The following is a 20,000-nucleotide window of genomic DNA, read 5'->3' on the forward strand; positions in this document are numbered from 1 at the left end:
CCTCTATCATACTACTCAACTCTTCTTCCTCTGGCACAGCTTCCACATCATCAGCTTCCTCTTCTTGGAGATGGGTAACATTTCTCCTTTCCAAACTAACTAAGTTACCATCTGTTTTCTTGTAAAGAACATCACAAACAGCAAGATGTATTCCATGAGCATAACACATGTGATGACAGGTCTTAATCAGTTTGCCAAATTTAACCATGACGCTGGCTCCATCAGTTACACATGCAACTACATCTCTTTCCAAGTTTACCTGAAACTCGGCTAACTTATTCTCAACTACCTCAACTGCAGTCTCTGCTGGTAGTGAACCTGTAATTCTAGCCATTCCTAGATTCCAAAAGGTATCACTAGTATGTAAATTTATGTTCATGTATCTCTTGTTTTTTAGTGAAGTATACTCATCAAGAGATAATCCAAACCTAACCCCAACATTCTTCCTTTTGTTAATATCAAATATCACCCTTTCTTTTGCAACATTGTACTGCTTATGTACAAGATCCATAACAAGAGTTGGACTTTGAGGCAATTTGTATCCCCTTGCAAGCATTGATGTCTTTATGAACTCACTCTTGGCAATGGCATTTATGGAAAATCCATCTACTGCAGCTAGCTTCCCAACGATTTCTTCCTTCGTCTCCTCCTTTTTCAAAAAATCAGTCATTTTCTGTTGCACAGAATTCCTCTTCACCTCACTCGTATCTTTATCATGAGACCTGTCTGAAGGACGTTTGAGATTTTCTGTTTTTTCAATTGAATGTTTGCTCTTGAGATGACGGATCATACCACTGGTAGACCATCCTCTGCACTTTATAACTGCATGACACTTTTTACATCGTGACGATTCTTCACATTTAAGTTTTTCAAAATATTTCCATGCATAAGACTCAGTACTGGTTGTTGCTTCTGCCTCGTCTGCCATTTTAATGGTTATGTAGAGTCAGATAATTCAGTAAATCACCTGAAAAAAAAAAAAATCATTCTCTATATTCCCTATAAGGATGTTGTTGTCACAATAAATCATATCCATGTGAGAGACCCCGTATTTGTAGTCTGTAACACGAAAATTCAATAACGAACTCACATTCAGAGACACAGTTATGAGGAACAGGCGACTTATTTTCTAGTTTTTACACTGTATTATTTCAGGCTCACCCCACCGAAGTAGAATTATGGTAAGGACAAAGGAATGAGGATGTTAGCAATCAGCATGAAGCAGGCCACAGGAAATAATTTCACATTACACAATTAACACACGTTACACACCTTCACGCAGGGATAGAATAGAACAGACTAACCTGACTCAGCGCCAGAAGCCCACCAAAGCAAAGAAGTGTACGAGAACGGTACGTGTCGTCGCTCGTCAGCTGATTCAGCTCATCGCTGTCTCGCTTCCAGCCCAGGCATCTCTCTCTCTCTCTCTCTCTCTCTCTCTCTCTCTCTCTCTCTCATACATTTTTGTATTTTTTAGCTGACATAAGAAAAAAATAATAAAAAGAAGTTTCCCGGGATTTCCCGGGATTTCACATATTTCCCGGGAAGGAAAAAAAGCCCATTTATGGCCGGGATCCCGGGATCTCGGGATCCCGGGAAGGAAACCCTAACTTATACCAATATTAAGTTGAGTCCCACGAGACCAAGATGGGATAACAATATATGGTAAAGCGCAGTACAAGAAAGGCAGTATATTGTAAGGCACAGTACAGGGAGGGCAGTGTATCGTGAGGCGCATTACTAAGGCCAGTATATTGTGAGGCACATTACTAAGAGGAGCTGTGTGTTATAAGGCACAGTACAAGAAAGGCAGTATATTGTAAGGCACAGTACAGGGAGGGCAGTGTATCGTGAGGCGCATTACTAAGGCCAGTACATTGTGAGGCACATTACTAAGAGGAGCTGTGTGTTATAAGGCACAGTACAAGAAAGGCAGTATATTGTAAGGCACAGTACAGGGAGGGCAGTGTATCGTGAGGCGCATTACTAAGGCCAGTACATTGTGAGGCACATTACTAAGAGGAGCTGTGTGTTATAAGGCACAGTATAAGAAAGGCAGTATATTGTAAGGCACAGTACAGGGAGGGCAGTGTATCGTGAGGCGCATTACTAAGGCCAGTACATTGTGAGGCACATTACTAAGAGGAGCTGTGTGTTATAAGGCACAGTATAAGAAAGGCAGTATATTGTAAGGCACAGTACAGGGAGGGCAGTGAGAGGCGAGGCGTAGTACTCACTGACGAGCGGTGTCTTCTCAGTGGGCGGCAGGGACTCTGATGGTCATGAGGAAGACAGTCATGGAGAGCAGCGCCGAGATGCCCTGAGTCACCTTCTCCCCGGATTCGCTCGGCACGTGGAACACCAAAAGGGCTGCAGAGAACAGAGGGAAGGTACATGTAGGTCAACAGTGAAGCTGATGGAGATGTTTGAGTGGCATAAGGGAGATGGCAACCAGAGGAAAGGTGTATATAGGTTAAAAGTGGTGATGATGGAGGTGTTCAAGTGCCATAAGGGATATAACAAGGTGACAAACAAAATATTCAGGGTTAGTAATCAGGAGAGGTAGGTTTTCTACAGGGACTGCCACTTGTAGGCCTCATCACTTCATGCACCAACCCATATTTTGTCGTGTTATGTTCCTGTGGTTCTGATGGAGGTGTGCAAGTGGCATAGGGGAGACAACACGGTGATGTAGACAAGATTCTATATGGTCAATAATCAGGATGGGGCTAGAAGATGCTATAATTTTCTCAAGGAGTGACGAGGCTGGACCAAATCATGAAGGAATACATCAGTAGGAGACATTTCCTTGTCTGTTTGAGAACTATTCCTAACTACCTAAGAAATCAACAAATTCTAACAAGCTAATTGAGAAATGAACTAACTCTAACAAACTAAGAAATCAATTAATTCCAACGAGGTAACTAAGAAATAAACAAATTCTAACAAGCTGACTAACAAATCAATGAATTCCAACAAGATAAACTAATTCTAACAGGCTAATTAAGAACTCCAGCTTATCCTAACAAACTACCTAAGAAATCAAATGATTCTAAAAAAAAAAACTAACCTAGAAAATTAATCTGTTTCCACGCCAGACAAGTTCCTCCCCCGCTGTTAGAGGAAGGGGAGGTGGTAATCCATCCACCACGCCCCTCTGGCTCAGGGTGTCTCAGCAATACTGGCAGGGTGCAAGGTCACAACTCCTTGGCTTACGTCCAAATTGTCTTCACCAAGCCGGAGATTCGAACCCCGGACCCTATTATTGTGTGTCGGGCGCGCTAACCACTGCACCACCAATCCTCTTAGGCCTCTAAATCTTTGACTGCTAATAACAAAGTAACGTTGGTGGGCAATTCTACTAAGCGAAAATTAAACCGAGTACAGTATAATGTTTTACTATTTGTGTTGCAGATAACGAGTGTCACAAACATACTGCTCCGGGTAAGTAATCAGAACAGGGCGAGAAATAATGGATTTAAGCTTGATAAAGTTTGGTTTTTGAAAAAGATACGCAGAAATGAATTTTCAAGGACAGTAATCAGTAACGGATGAATGGAATATAACAAGAGTGACAAACAAAATCCTTAGGGTCAATAATTAGGACAGGAAGAGAAATAGTGTGTTCAAGCTTCATGCAGGTACATTTGAAAGAGATAAGAAGGCACTGGATCTCAACAACAATGGTGGATGACTGTAATGGACTCAGTAATCAGGTTGTTAAGGTTGAAAGAAAACCACACAGATTTATGGATGAGGGTGACAGGTGGATGCAGGTAAGAATGTTTTATACAGAGACTGCCACAAGTAAAACTGATGATTTCTTGCAGCTTCTCTTATTTCCTTATGTTGGTAAGTTGTCTTTCCTTGAGTGTTGGCCTTGAACGTTATACACAGGCACGCTTAAGTAAACACTAAAACTCCATCGCCTCTGTTGAATCTTTTTTTTTTTAAGTTAATGCAAAGTTGTACACGAGTATTTTACTGAACTTTAAAGAAACCACAGCAATCCTACTTCATGAACATAATAACATAGGGATTAATAATAAAAACAGGTAGACAAAAAAAATAAAGAAATGAAAGAAACGTAAAATAAGACAAAAATAAATACAAGAAAACAATCAGTAATACAAAAGAATAACAAAAAATCAACACAATAAAAGGAAAATAGAACACAGAAGACAATTAAGAAAAAAAAAATAGCACAAACTACAAACAAATATATAAACCACACGGAAAAAAAAAAAAAAAAAACAATACAAGGGAATACGCAAGGAACGCAGAGGAAGAGTGCAAGGGAAAGACTGCCAGCGAGGAACACTTTGTCCTTAAAGAGGCAATTTGTGGACACCGCAGGAACCACACCATCTCATGTACACGTCATGGAAGCCAGGCAGGAGGAGGAGGAGGAGGAGGAGGAGGAGGAGGAGGAGGAGGAGGAGGAGGAGGAGGAGGAGGAAGAGGGGGAACTTGTACGTAGAAGAGATCAGGAAACGATGAGAAACGAGGTCATTGAGCACAAGGAGGAGGAGGAGGAGGAGGAGGAGGAAGAGGGGGAACTTGTACGTAGAAGAGATCAGGAAACGATGAGAAACGAGGTCATTGAGCACAAGGAGGAGGAGGAGGAGGAGGAGGAGGAAGAGGGGGAACTTGTACGTAGAAGAGATCAGGAAACGATGAGAAACGAGGTCATTGAGCACAAGGAGGAGGAGGAGGAGGAGGAGGAGGAGGGTTGCGTAGGATGATGGGAAACCCCAGAGGTGAATGAGAAAGAGGAGGAGGAGGAGGAGGAGAAAGAGGAGAACACAACAAGTAAAAAACAAAAGGACTAAAAAGTTAACACTTTTCTAAAATCTCTCTCTCTCTCTCTCTCTCTCTCTCTCTCTCTCTCTCTCTCTCTCTCTCTCTCTCTCTCTCTCTCTCTCTCTATCTATCTATCTATCTCCCTCTCTCTCTATCTCTCACTCTCTCTCTGGAAATAAGCCAGAGCATGAAGTGTGTGTGTGTGTGTGTGTGTGTGTGTGTGTGTGTGTGTGTGTGTGTGTGTGTGTGTGTGCGCGCGTGTGTGTGTGTGTGTGTGTGAGAGAGTATGTGTGTGTGTGTGTGCGTGTGTGGTGGGAGAAGCTGTTTACATGTGTCAACTTTATGATTATGCATTAAAGTTCTCTCTCTCTCTCTCTCTCTCTCTCTCTCTCTCTCTCTCTCTCTCTCTCTCTCTCTCTCTCTCTCACCAGTTTCTTCTTCTCTTCTCTTCCATCTCTCCCCTCCTCCTTCCTTCCTTCCTTCCTTCCTTCCTTCCTTCCTTCCTTCCTTCCTTCCTTCCTTTATTCCTTCCTTCCTTCTTTCCCTAGTTGTCTCATTCCTTTCCTTCATTCCATTCCTTGCTTCCCCTTTTCTTCCCTCCTCCAACTTCTCTTCCTTCCTTCCTTCCTCCTTCCCTCCTCCCCCACACCACTTCCCTTATTCCTTCCTACCTTCCTTCACTCCATTCCTCTCTCTCTCTCTTTCTTTCCTTATTGAATTATGTAGATGAAGGAGGGAGTAAGAGAGGGAGAGAGGGAGGAAAGGAGAGAGAAAAGAAGGGATAAATATATGGTTAGGGCAAAGAAAAGAGGGAGAAAAAGAAAGAAAGAAAGACAGACAGAAAGGAACAAAGAGAAAAAAAAGTTGGAAAGAAAGAGACAGAAAGAAAAGAAAAGAATGGTATGGAAGGAAGAGAGAGAGAGAGAGAGAGAGAGAGAGAGAGAGAGAGAGAGAGAGAGAGAGAGAGAGAGAGAGAGAGAGAGAGAGGCACCAAACCCTTACACCCACCCAGCCACCCATCCACACACACACACACACACACACACACACACACACACACACACACACACACACACACACAGACACACACACACACACACACACACACACACACATACACCAAGATATACAAACAGAAGAAGCTATACAATGAATCAACTAATAAAACAGGTAAGGGAGGCCACCTGAGTCTGGCTCGAGTAATTAATTAGGCCGCAAGTACAAATGAAGAAGCGAGCAATAGGAAGAGACAAATAAGTAATACATAGAGTCTACCTGTGGAAGTTAATACAAAGAGATAGTGATGCCGTCAAAAAAGTATTTCTGTTATCTAAACTTTGCCTGGTTTCATTTTCTCTCCCCCTGAGCTACTAACCCACTGAATGGCTCCAATTTGGCCTCTTGACTGTTAATGACACACGTTTCACTTCACTTGGGTTACCTTAGATAAATAACACACAGAGCCGAAATAGAACAGCAGGCCCCGGGAGGTTCCAAGCACCTCATTGTTTACGTCTTTTGAAATTATTCTCTCAGATTGCTACACATTTCCATTCGTTCGTGGCAGTGACAAGTAGATCAAAGGGTCTAGTGTAAGCTCAGTGTGTGATTTCAAAGCGCGAAGTGACATCAACAGGAGTGATCGAGTCTCAAATGTTTTAGTGGCCCAGTCAGAATCGTAAAGGGCAGTGTGTGTTTCTGAACATGTGGTGCTGAGATCAATTTTAGGGGGTACTGAAAAATGCTGCGTATATTGTAAGGCGGTACAATGTAAACGCTCCTTTTTTTTTTTTTTTTTTTTTTTTTTTTTTATGTAGGAAGGATACTGGCCAAGGGCAACAAAAATCTAATAAAAAAAAATGCCCACTGAAATGCCAGTCCCTAAAAGGGTCAAAGCAGTGGTCAAAAATTGGTGGATAAGTGTCTTGAAACCTCCCTCTTGAAGGAATTCAAGTCATAGGAAGGTGGAAATACAGAAGCAGGCAAGAAGTTCCAGAGTTTACCAGAGAAAGGGATGAATGATTGAGAATACTGGTTAACTCTTGCGTTAGAGAGGTGGACAGAATAGGAGTGAGAGAAAGAAGAAAGTCTTGTGCAGCGAGGCCGCGGAAGGAGGGGAGGCATGCAGTTAGCAAGATCAGAAGAGCAGTTAGCATGAAAATAGCGGTAGAAGACAGCTAGAGATGCAACATTGCGGCGGTGAGAGAGAGGCTGAAGACAGTCAGTTAGAGGAGAGGAGTTGATGAGACGAAAAGCTTTTGATTCCACCCTGTCTAGAACAGCAGTATGAGTGGAACCCCCCCAGACATGTGAAGCATACTCCATACATGGACGGATAAGGCCCTTGTACAGAGTTAGCATCTGGGGGGGTGAGAAAAACTGGCGGAGACGTCTCAGAACACCTAACTTCATAGAAGCTGTTTTAGCTAGAGATGAGATGTGAAGTTTCCAGTTCAGATTATAGGTAAAGGACAGACCGAGGATGTTCAGTGTAGAAGAGGGGGACAGTTGAGTGTCATTGAAGAAGAGGGGATAGTTGTCTGGAAGATTGTGTCGAGTTGATAGATGGAGGAATTGAGTTTTTGAGGCATTGAACAATACCAAGTTTGCTCTGCCCCAATCAGAAATTTTAGAAAGATCAGAAGTCAGGCGTTCTGTGGCTTCCCTGCGTGATATGTTTACCTCCTGAAGGGTTGGACGTCTATGAAAAGACGTGGAAAAGTGCAGGGTGGTATCATCAGCATAGGAGTGGATAGGACAAGAAGTTTGGTTTAGAAGATCATTAATGAATAATAAGAAGAGAGTGGGTGACAGGACAGAACCCTGAGGAACACCACTGTTAATAGATTTAGGAGAAGAACAGTGACCGTCTACCACAGCAGCAATAGAACGGTCAGAAAGGAAACTTGAGATGAAGTTACAGAGAGAAGGATAGAAACCGTAGGAGGGTAGTTTGGAAATCAAAGCTTTGTGCCAGACTCTATCAAAGGCTTTTGATATGTCCAAGGCAACAGCAAAAGTTTCACCAAAATCTCTAAAAGAGGATGACCAAGACTCAGTAAGGAAAGCCAGAAGATCACCAGTAGAGCGGCCTTGACGGAACCCATACTGGCGATCAGATAGAAGGTTGTGAAGTGATAGATGTTTAAGAATCTTCCTGTTGAGGATAGATTCAAAAACTTTAGATAAGCAGGAAATTAAAGCAATAGGACGGTAGTTTGAGGGATTAGAGCGGTCACCCTTTTTAGGAACAGGTTGAATGTAGGCAAACTTCCAGCAAGAAGGAAAGGTAGATGTTGACAGACAGAGCTGAAAGAGTTTGACTAGGCAAGGTGCAAGCACGGAGGCACAGTTTCGGAGAACAATAGGAGGGACCCCATCAGGTCCATAAGCCTTCTGAGGGTTTAGGCCAGCGAGGGCATGGAAAACATCATTACGAAGAATTTTAATACGAGGCATGAAGTAGTCAGAGGGTGGAGGAGAGGGAGGAACAAGCCCAGAATCGTCCAAGGTAGAGCTTTTAGCAAAGGTTTGAGCAAAGAGTTCAGCTTTAGAAATAGATGTGATAGCAGTGGTGCCATCTGGTTGAAGTAGAGGAGGGAAAGAAGAAGAAGCAAAGTTATTGGAGATATTTTTGGCTAGATGCCAGAAATCACGAGGGGAGTTAGATCTTGAAAGTTTTTGACATTTTCTGTTAATGAAGGAGTTTTTGGCTAGTTGGAGAACAGACTTGGCATGGTTCCGGGCAGAAATATAAAGTGCATGAGATTCTGGTGAAGGAAGGCTTAAGTACCTTTTGTGGGCCACCTCTCTATCATGTATAGCACGAGAACAAGCTGTGTTAAACCAAGGTTTAGAAGGTTTAGGACGAGAAAAAGAGTGAGGAATGTACGCCTCCATGCCAGACACTATCACCTCTGTTATGCGCTCAGCACACAAAGACGGGTCTCTGACACGGAAGCAGTAGTCATTCCAAGGAAAATCAGCAAAATACCGCCTCAGGTCCCCCCAACTAGCAAGGCACACCAAACTATCGGGAGTGTACTTTTATATTTGATGAAGTTAGCCTCATTTTCAACTGTTAATACAAATGTAGTTAATACAACCAAATATTAGAATTAACGGGCGCGGGAGTGTCCAGACTAGACGCAAGGGGTGCTGAGGTCGCAAAAAAAGGTTAAAAAATGTTAGTCTATGGAGAGATGAAGTAGTAAGTGCCACATTGTCATTGGCAATAAAGTGTTAACAAAGGTACAAGAAAAGAAAATCTGAACTTCGTTACACTACAAATGAGGATAAAGAATACTTGTAGCCATCCTGTCCTCGCCTGATGTATGACACAAGCACAGGGAAGGAGGGACAGAAACACCTAAACAGAGAAGAGCAATACAAATGTTAAAAGAAGAGGAAAGAAAAAAGAAAAAAAGAAGGAAAAAATGAGGATAAAAGAAGAAAAAAAAAAACAGTTGTTGGTATATAGACAACAAAAGAAAGCTTATGCAAAGGAGTATTATTAATTATTTTACTGGAGAAAGAAAAAGAAAGGAAAAAGAAGCTTAAAAAGGAAAAAACAAAGTAGATGCATAAATAAAGAAAGGAAGTTATTACACAAAAGGGAATTACAAATTATGTTGTTAGACAAGGAGAAAATAAACAAAAATAAATAAAAATGTAGAAAAATGAGTTAGCATGAGAGAGAGAGAGAGAGAAAAAAAAAGGTTGATGCATAGACATAAGAAAGGAAAATTATTACATAAAGGAGGATGATTGACTTTTGTTCCTGTCTACACTACAGAGTCAGGAATGATTGTTTTGTCCCCACTGAGAAGTTAATGTACACAGGAAGGACTGGTAAATATTAAAGGCAAACAGATAAACATGATGACTAGATAATAATGATGCAAAACAAAGAGATTACTTTTCAACAACAATCTGAGGAATTAATGTCCATAGGCAGAGCAGGTAAATGTCAAAGGTAAACAGATAAACACCAAAACAAAATAATAACACAAAAATAAGATGATTACTATTTCAGCAAAATTACAAAATGAGAACAATTTATGATCACTTTCTCGTCTAAACAATTAGTACACACAGGTACGGCACGATACATCAAAGGTAAATATTTACACACAACAACTAAATAATAATAATAATGGTAATAATAATAATAATAATAATAATAATAATAATAATAATAATAATAATAATAATAATAATAAAAATGATAATAATAATAATAATAATAATAATAATAATAATAACAATAATAATAATGATAATAATAATAATAATAATAATAATAATAATAATAATAATAATAATAATAATAATAATAATAATAATAATATTACTACTACTACTACTACTACTACTACTACTACTACTACTACTACTACTACTACTACTAATAATAATAATAATAATAACAACAACAACAAGGTGATTACTTTCCTAGCAACACTACCAAGAGCGAGAGAGACAAGAAGAATCAGTCTCACCTGTGCAATTAACATGCGAAGGTAAATGAGAGATAAACACTACGGGTAGATACAACACCTGAACTAAATAATATTACAAGAACAAGGTAATTAATATTTTCCATCGCCACTAAAGGAGAACCAAGACTAATAACTTTCTCACCTAAGGAGTGAACACACACAGGTAAGGCAGGTGAGATGAAAGGTAAACACACAAATAACTCAGTAACAATCACACAGAAGGAACATTACTTATTGAAATACAAAACCCAGACAGTAAAGAGTAATTTCCTTGTTCTCACCTGTGCTATCAATAAACACAGGTAGAAGAGAAGAGGACAGGTTCAATGAAAGGTAAATACATAAAGAAAGAAGAAAAAATGTTATAGTAAAGAGGATTATTGTCTTTTGGAAATACACAACAAGGAGAGCAAGGAATAATAATCACTTTCTCACCTCAAATATTAATAGCCACAGGTAAGACAGGTGGAATTAAAGGTAATTATATAAACAGAAAAGCAGGAAATATTACAAGAATAGAGGATTATTATTTCCTAACAATTCAATAAAAAGTAATGGATAATAACTCTCCTCTCACCTTAGCTATTAATAAACACAGATGAAGGACAACATGACAGGTGGAACTAAAGCTAGAGTTACCTAAAAAAAAAAAAAAAAAAAAAGGACAAAAATGTTATGCGAAAGACGATTGCGGTCTTTTTAATCTACATGGAAAAAGAGAACAAGGAATAATCACCTTGTCACTTGAAATATTAATAGCCACAGGTAAGACTGGTAGGATTAAAGGTAAATAAATAAAAAAAAGACCGAAAGTACTATACGAAAAGAGTATTATTATTTTAACTACTCATAAAAAAAATAAGGAAAAAATAACTTTGTTCTCACTAACAATACTCACAGGTAGGACAGGTAAAGTAACTCCCAAAACTATCTTTAAAAAAAATAAAAGGTAAATACATAAAAGACCAAAAGTATTATACGAAAAGAGGATTATCATTTTAGCAACTCAATAAAAGCAAGGGAAAAATAACTTTGTTCTCACTAACAACACTCACTGGCAGGACACGTACAGTGGCTCCCAAAACTATCTTTAAGAAAAATAAAAGGTTAACATTCTGACACAATGGACGATATTATTTGACACGTTTGGTAATTACGGTGGCAACAGTTGGCAGCCCTGCACACTAGGGATGGTTGCCGTATATAATAACCAGGGCAATAGATCGACCAGGTAGCAGGTGTCATACTGTTCATTATGCCACAGTTCGCACCACACTTTACACATACTTGTGGGAGTTGCTGTACACTCAAAGATTAATACATAAATAAAACACAAAAAATATCATACGAAAACAGAATCAATATATATATATATATATATATATATATATATATATATATATATATATATATATATATATATATATATATATATATATATATATATATATATATATATATATATATATATATATATATATATTTAACTGCACAGTGAAAATAAAGTAAGAAATGATAAGTTTGTAAAATTAAAATAAAAAATGTGGGGTATTAAGCACCACAGATGTTAAGAGTAAATGGACAGACAAAAGAGCAAAATTATAATACAAAAAGATGATATTTATTTTTAAAACTACACAATTAAAAGTTCAGAGAAATAAATTTCTTCTCACCTTATTCTCACCTCCTCACCTTCTCAGCTATTAATTATTTACCTATTTATATTAGCTATTTATTTAATTTATTTATATTAGCTATTAATTTATATAATATTATTATATTTCATAGAGGGACTGCCACGTGTAAGCCTGGTCGCTTCTTGCAGCTTCCCTTATTTCTTATGTTCTTATGTTTTTATGTTCTTATGTTCCTTTTTTTTGGATTTTATTGTTTTAGTTTCTTCTTTACTTTCAATTTCTTCTTTCTTGATTTTGGTCGCTGATGACTTTTTTGTTCATTTTCTGCTTTTATTTCTTCTTCTTTCTTGCTTTTGGTCGCTGATGACTTTTTTGTTCATTTTCTGCTTTTATTTCTTCTTTATTCTTGTTTTTGGTCGCTGATGACTTTTTTTTTTCATTTTCGCTTTTTCTTTTCCTCCTCCTCCTTTTTTTGGATTTTATTGTTTTAATTTCTTTACTCTCAATTTCTTCATTATTAACTTTGGTCGCTGATGACTTTTTTTTTGTTAATTTTCTGATTTTATTTCTTCTTCAATTTCTTCTTTCTTGATTTTGGTCGCTGATTACTTTTTTTGTTCATTTTCTGATTTTGTTTCTTCTTCAATTTCTTCATCCTTGATTTTGGTCGCTGATGACTTTTTTTGTTCATTTTCTGATTTTATTTCTTCTTCAATTTCCTCATCTTTGATTTTGGTCGCTGATGACTTTTTTTGTTCATTTTCTGATTTTATTTCTTCTTCGACTTCTTCACTCTTCATTTTGGTCGCTGATGACTTTTTTTGTTCATTTTCTGATTTTATTTCTTCTTCAATTTCTTCTTTCTTGATTTTGGTCGCTGATGACTTTTTTTGTTCATTTTCTGATTTTATTTCTTCTTCAATTTCTTCTTTCTTGATATTGGTCGCTGATGACTTTTTTTGTTCATTTTCTGATTTTATTTCTTCAGTTTCTTCATTCTTATTTTTGGTCGCTGATGACTTTTTTTGTTCGTTTTCTTTTATTTTCTCTTCCACACACACACACACACACACACACACACACACACACACACTTTCTCCTTTCGTCCATGTTAGAATCCACATATGCACGCGCGCACGTACTCACGCACACACAAACGCACGTAAGACAATTAATCATGACTTTGAATATTATATAAGTTATGCCAATACATACACGCATTCATATATATGACTTCTACATGGCTATACATATAGGTACATATTCACACATATTTCATCATAACTTGGAACATTGTCAATATTATGATTGCCTTCTACATGGCTAAACATGTAGGTACATATTCACACATTTTATCATGACTTGGAATATTGTCATGGGTACATATTCATGCATATTTCATCATAACTTGGAATATTGTCAATGTTATGATGTCCTTCTATATGGCTATACATATATATATATATTTATCAGGACACACACACACACACACACATAAACACATATTAATAGACGCACAATAATAGACAATTTAATTTATTAAATGGCGCCTCAATGATGGGCGAGACTGTGGGCGTGGCGGCGGGCGTGGTGGGCGTGACGGTGGCCAGCGTGAGCGGCGTGGGCGGTGCGGCCAGCGGCCTTCAGACACCCCCTGACAAATGCCTCCGCGCCGGCCACCTGGGTGCGCGGGCCGCGCAGCAGCACGGTGCGAGACACCTTGTCTGTTGCTGGCGGCACTCTCACCTGCACGTCAGGGAACTCCTGCAGTAGTCTCCTGACAGTCGCGCCGGCGGGACCCACCACGTGGCACCGCTGGCGTGGCGTCACCGCCACTTGCGCCTCGATCACCTCGGCCTGCCGCAGCAAGGCCTCGAGGCGCGCCAGGGCGGCGGGAACCTGCCGGGCAGGTCCGCACAACCTGATGGTGGCGGTGCGGGTGTCTGAGGGAGGCGGCACACTCACTCGCACGCCAGCGAACTCTTGGCACACTTCCCGCAGTGTGGCGCCGCGTGGGCCAACGATGTAGCGCCGCATGTGGGGCGCTACGGCGAGAGTGGCCTCCTTCTCTTCCTCCTGCCAAGAGCGGCGCACGCTGTCCAGCGCACGCTGCTGCTTGGCTCTCTCAGCCCGCTGCTTTCCTTTCTTCGCCTCGAGCTGCTGGCGTCGAGGAGACTCGATGGCGGCCTTCACCTCAGGCAGGCTAGGCGCCTTCACCTTCTTGGGCCTGTTCTTACCGCGGCCCACCACCGCCTTGCCCTCTGAGTCCCTCTTAGGGGGGTCTGGGTCCTCAGGGGTCTTCGCCACAGCCACAGGTTTCCATTTTCATCCCTTCCTTACTACCCCTCTCAAACCTCGCCCCTACCCCCTCAAATTTTGCTAATTTCTTTTACTGCAAAATAAAATTTAAGGTGGCCTCTGATTGGTGGACTGGTGCGTGATCAACTCCAAGCTCACGGCCAGGAGAGAGTCAAGGCTCACCGCTCTGAGTTAGGTTCACTACATGTAAAGGCATCAACTGTACATAACAAGTGGCTGCAATAAAGCTGTTATCTACACTATACTCGTACATCAATACTTAACAGCTTATCCTAATACACTGACAAACGACACGCTGAAAAGAGAGAGAGAGAGAGAGAGAGAGAGAGAGAGAGAGAGAGAGAGGAGAGAGAGAGAGAGAGAGAGAGAGAGAGAGAGAGAGAGAGAGAGAGAGAGAGAGAGAGAGAGAGAGAGAGAGAGAGAGGGAGGGAGAGAGAGAGAGAGAGAGAGAGAGAGAGAGAGAGAGAGAGAGAGAGAGAGAGAGAGAGAGAGAGAGAGAGAGAGAGAGAGAGAGAGAGAGAGGAGAGAGAGAGAGAGAGAGAGAGAGCGTGTGTGTGTGTGTGTGTGAATGACAAAGAAAACCGACACATATGATAGTCTATACACCTCGTCGGAGATTTACGATTTCATTAATATGATGCAATGAATCCTGATTTTTCAGAATATGAATTGCAGTTTGGAGAGTAATGATATCAGTATTGATATCAATATTGATATCGATATTGATATTAGAGGCTCCTTGGAAAGGTTAGTGCACACGGGATAGATGGAAAGGTGTTAGGCTGGATAAAGTCATGGCTAAGCGACAGACGACATAGAGTAGTAATAAACGGCTTTAAATCTAAGTGGGGTCATGTCATTTTTTCCAGCAAGCGGTAGATGGGGAGGGGGTTGCACCTCATCCTGAGTCGTCGACACCCGGGGACCTACCTATAGGGGGTAAGAGTTGTGTGGTGTCGGCGAGGGAGTAGTGGTAGAGTCTCTCTCGACTCGCCTGCGGTGTAACAGGGAGAACAATCGCGGCCCGTGCCATAACATGAAGTCAGCACACAGAACACAAACATTCTGACAAACACATAATACACAGTATAACATCAATAAGTAAAATAGCAAGGTGGACAGCCCACCATCTTTAATCTTATACTTCTTTCATTATTTCTCACTATCCTCTTATACTCATATTATTCTTCCTTCACCCATCTTTTCTATAAATATATATATATATATATATATATATATATATATATATATATATATATATATATATATATATATATATATATATATATATATATATATATATACTCGTATATATATATATATATATATATATATATATATATATATATATATATATATATATATATATATATATATATATATATATATATATATATATATATATATATATGTCATGTAATTAGTGGGGTGCCACAGGGATTAGTATTAGGGCCATTGTTGTTTTTAATATATATATATATATATATATATATATATATATATATATATATATATATATATATATATATATATATATATATATATATATATATATATATATATATATATATATATATATATATATATATATATATATATATATATATATATATATATATATATATATATATATATATATATATATATATATATATATATATCAATGACTTGGAAAATGGAATTAGTAGTGATGTTAGTAAATTTGTGGATGACACGAAGATAAGTAGATTAATTAGGTCAGAATCGGGTGCCATCGCCTTGCAGGCAGATTTAGATAAAATGAACGAATGGACAGACAGATGGCAAATGCAATTTAACATAAAAAAATGCAATGTACTTAGCATAGGTACAGGAAACCCACACAGTAGATACACAATAAACAACTGAGCTCTGGTAAGTTCACGGTACGAAAAAGATTTAGGAATTATAGTAAGCTCTGAACTCCGTCTAAGAAAGCAATGCATAGAGGCCAGAAACGAGGCAAATAGTGTATTAGGATTCATTTTTAGGAGTGTTAAAAGTATAAGGCCTGAAGTAATATTAAAGTTATAGTTGACGCTGGTCTGACCTCATCTAAACTACGCTGTGCAGTTCCGGTCGCCATATTACAGGAACGATACAAGTCTATTAGAATCAGTACAAAGGAGAATGACTAAAAGGATACAGGGGATGAGGAATATTCCTTACGAGGCGAGGTTGAAGCTGTCAAATTTACATTCTTTAGATAGACTTAGGTTAAGAGGGGACCTGATAGAAGTCTTTAAATGGTGTATGGGTTATAACAAGGGGGACGTAAGCAAAACTCTTAGAATCAATAACCAGGACAGAACAAGAAATAATGGGTTCAAGCTTGAAAAATTTATATTTAAAAAGAGAAAGGAAGAAATTGGTTCTCAAATAGAGTGGTAGATGAATGGAACGGACTCAGTAATCAAGTTGTTAGTGGTAAGACATTAGGGAGCTTTAAGAGAAGATTAGACGGATTTATAGATTAGGACGATAGGTGGAAACAGGTAGGTATATTTCATACAGGGACTGCCACGTGTAGGCCTGATGGCTTCTTGCAGCTTCCTTTATTTCTTATGTTCTTATGTTCTTAATAATCACTGGTAAATAACAAAAGGAAAACTTGAATTGAAGGTAAAAACGAAAAGAAAAATAGAATAAATCTTATACGAAAAAAAAAATCATATTTTTTGTTTAACTGTGGAATGAAAAGAAAATAAGAAAAATCAATCGTCCTCTCACCTGAGCTGTTAACATAACCACAGGCAGGACAGGTACAATTAAAGGTAACCACATCAACAAAAGAACATGAATATTATACAAAAAGAACATCATCTTTGTTAAGTAGTAAGGGAATAATGAAAGGCAAATACTTGTACAAAACACCAAAAATATTATACAGAAAGATGGTCATTATTTTTGTTTAGCTACATTATAAAAACGTGAACGAGCAACAGCCAGCAGTAAGGATACACTGGCCTGGGAACAAACCTAGACAGGTGAGACTGAAGTGGTCTGGACGTGTCAGGAGGAGAGACGAGGAATATGTGGGAAGGAGGATGCTGGAGATGAATGTACCAGGCGGGAGAAACTCAACTGGTGTGAGTGAAAAGAGAAAGACATACGATAATGTTTACTGATGTAATGAAAGAAGACATGCTTGTAGTGAGTGTGACTGAGGAAGGGCAGAAGACCAGGCGTTGGAGGTTGCTTCTCTCTGTGGTGACCCCTGACGGAAGCAACCCACAAAAGAAGTAGGGACATAAATAAGCAGACTGGAACACAACTAGACGAGAAATTATTAACTCCTTACTTCCTTTCTTCCCTGCAATACAAGTTGTGAGGAACAGTGAGGAACAGATAAGGAGAAGGAAAAATGGCAAACAATAAATGTAAACAATAGCAAACTGGAAATGGAAAGAGAAAAGAAACATGATAACACACACAAAGTAAAACACTGAAATGTAACCACAAAAAATACAACAAAACAAAATAAACCTCAAAAGGAAACTCAAACGAAAGTAAGCAAAACACACATACACACAAAAAAAAAAAAAAAAATAATAATAATAATAATAAGTAAAATAAGATAAAATAAATAAATAAAATAAATAAATAAATAAATAGATAAAAAAGACAAGAGCAGTTCATTGACCTCGCCTCGCCTCTCGTCGCCTGGCCTGTTACCTTAATGAAAGCACACCTAATAAAAGAAGACAGGTAGATACAAATGGAAACACACCTGAGAGTGACACCTGAGCATGTGTATGTACCTGCGCGTCGCTCACTCTCCTGACACTCACCGGTAACACGTCAAGATGAAGTACAGATGAAGAAAAGAGCAATAAAAGTGGGAACTGAAGGGCTTGTTCGCTAACCACTTCCATTAACGACGGGAGGGAGGGAGGGAGGGAGGGAGGAGAGGAGGAAGGGCAGGAAAGAGAAGGAGGAGTAATATAAAAGAACACACACACAAAAAAAATGATGACTCGTACGATAAAGTGAACACTGTCATCCAAAGTAAGAGACGCAGGAGAGTAAAGAAACAATGGAAGAAAATAGAGAAAGGAGTATGAAGAACAAATACAAGGATATAATGGTCTATAGGAAGGACAGCTGCTGAAACTACGCAATACTACTACAAATATGTATGCGAAAGAATAGGATAGAATAATGGCAAGGTTTTCCCCCCTCCCCCCACCATCCTTCTCCTCTGATATTGCACCTGAAAGGAAAGGACTTAGAGGAGAATATTATGTACTTCGTAGTAAAGGAACCCATGGAAATAAAAAAAAAAAAAGTAATGATAATAAACACAGGAAGATACTGGTTTGTATTTTTAGATGTTTTAGTGTTTTACATCGGCTAATATTAACAGCGACTACTGAAGTTGAGACAGTTTTCAATTTGTTTTATTTTATTTATTTATTTATTTATTTATTTATTATTTATTTATTTATTTATTTATTTATTTATTTTTTTTTTTGTGTGTGTGTGTGACAGGTTAACGAGAATTCAGCGTCGCCAATAAGCTAACATCCATGAGGTCACGAATAATGGTCTCTGTGTGCGGCTCTTCAAAGTATTCCTGATGAGAGAGCCAAGCCTTTAAGAACATGTGCAGTGTGTCACAATAGCAACACTCTGACATACTGCACATATTGTCTTCTTTTTACAATTTCAAGTTTTCTGTTATTTATTCCAGTATTTTGTAATAAGTATGATTGTTACCTTATTAATATTGTTTCATCATATTGTATCATTTTTCTTCTAGTTAACATATTTACAAGGAATTCATTTTTTCTTTATTTTTTTTATAAAATATTTTGGTCGTATAAAGGCTGGCCTTAATCCAACAGCTGACATGACTGTAACACATCTGTTTGGCCAGCAATAAATGTTTGAAATGTTTGAAATGTTTGGAACATGAGAACATAAGAGCACAAGACAACCAGCAAAGAGCCAGTTGACCTACACGAGGCATTCCCTGTATGAAAGACACTTGTGTGCACCTGTCATTCCTGTCCATAACTCTGTCTCTTTTAAAACTCCCCATTGCCTCACCACCACCACCACCACCCTCATTAATGAGTCATTTAACCAGCCATTTACCAACCTGTTTTAAAGTCTTTTTTTTTTTTTTCTCTCTCCTTAAATCTATGTTCAGTGAGCTTGGGCCGCCTGTTGAGTACATAGGATGGCCAGTCCCTTTCTGCGCCGCCTTTATATTCCCAGTGTTAGCTGACAGTAGCCATATTAAGGGTGGGCGAACCTTGGAGTGGGCAGTGGCGACCCTGTCAGGATGCTAATTGTTCATGTATCATCATTAAGTGCAAGGGATATCAAGTTGCTTTAACTACAACTATCAACTTGAGTCTGCTTCATGTAAGGACCTCTACTTATCTTATTTCGTATCAAGACGGGGTGAACCAAAGAGCTCCCAACAGCGACTCTGCTAGGATATTATTTTGCCTCTTATATAAGGTTTCCAGCTCCTTTAACTACAAGTATCTTCAACTTCAGTCTGCTTCATATGCCACAGCAAGGCCGGGTATCCTAGGGGCGGGCAAAGCCACTCTGCCAGGACACTGATTGTCTACCTGTTATCTAATAAACGCAAAAGGATGTCCAGCTCCTTTAACCACAAATAAATCTCATCAACTTTGGTCTCTTCACATGAGAACACACGAGAAGAACAGATACCAGAAGATTTATCGGTCTGCATCGAGAGTGT

General features: G+C 38.9%; 1 long non-coding RNA gene across 2 annotated transcripts in view; it reads right to left on the reverse strand.

The window, feature by feature from the left end:
* The window catches only part of LOC135097973 (uncharacterized), a 65,165-nt gene that overhangs the window by 30,535 nt on the left and 14,630 nt on the right, over nt 1-20,000 (reverse strand). For both annotated transcript variants that reach the window (XR_010266396.1, XR_010266395.1), the window contains exon 3: nt 2,238-2,370. This is a non-coding gene — a long non-coding RNA (uncharacterized LOC135097973). The remainder of the gene's footprint in view (nt 1-2,237; nt 2,371-20,000) is intronic.

Source organism: Scylla paramamosain, unplaced genomic scaffold, assembly GCF_035594125.1.
Source record: "Scylla paramamosain isolate STU-SP2022 unplaced genomic scaffold, ASM3559412v1 Contig38, whole genome shotgun sequence".
Lineage (NCBI taxonomy): Eukaryota > Metazoa > Arthropoda > Malacostraca > Decapoda > Portunidae > Scylla > Scylla paramamosain.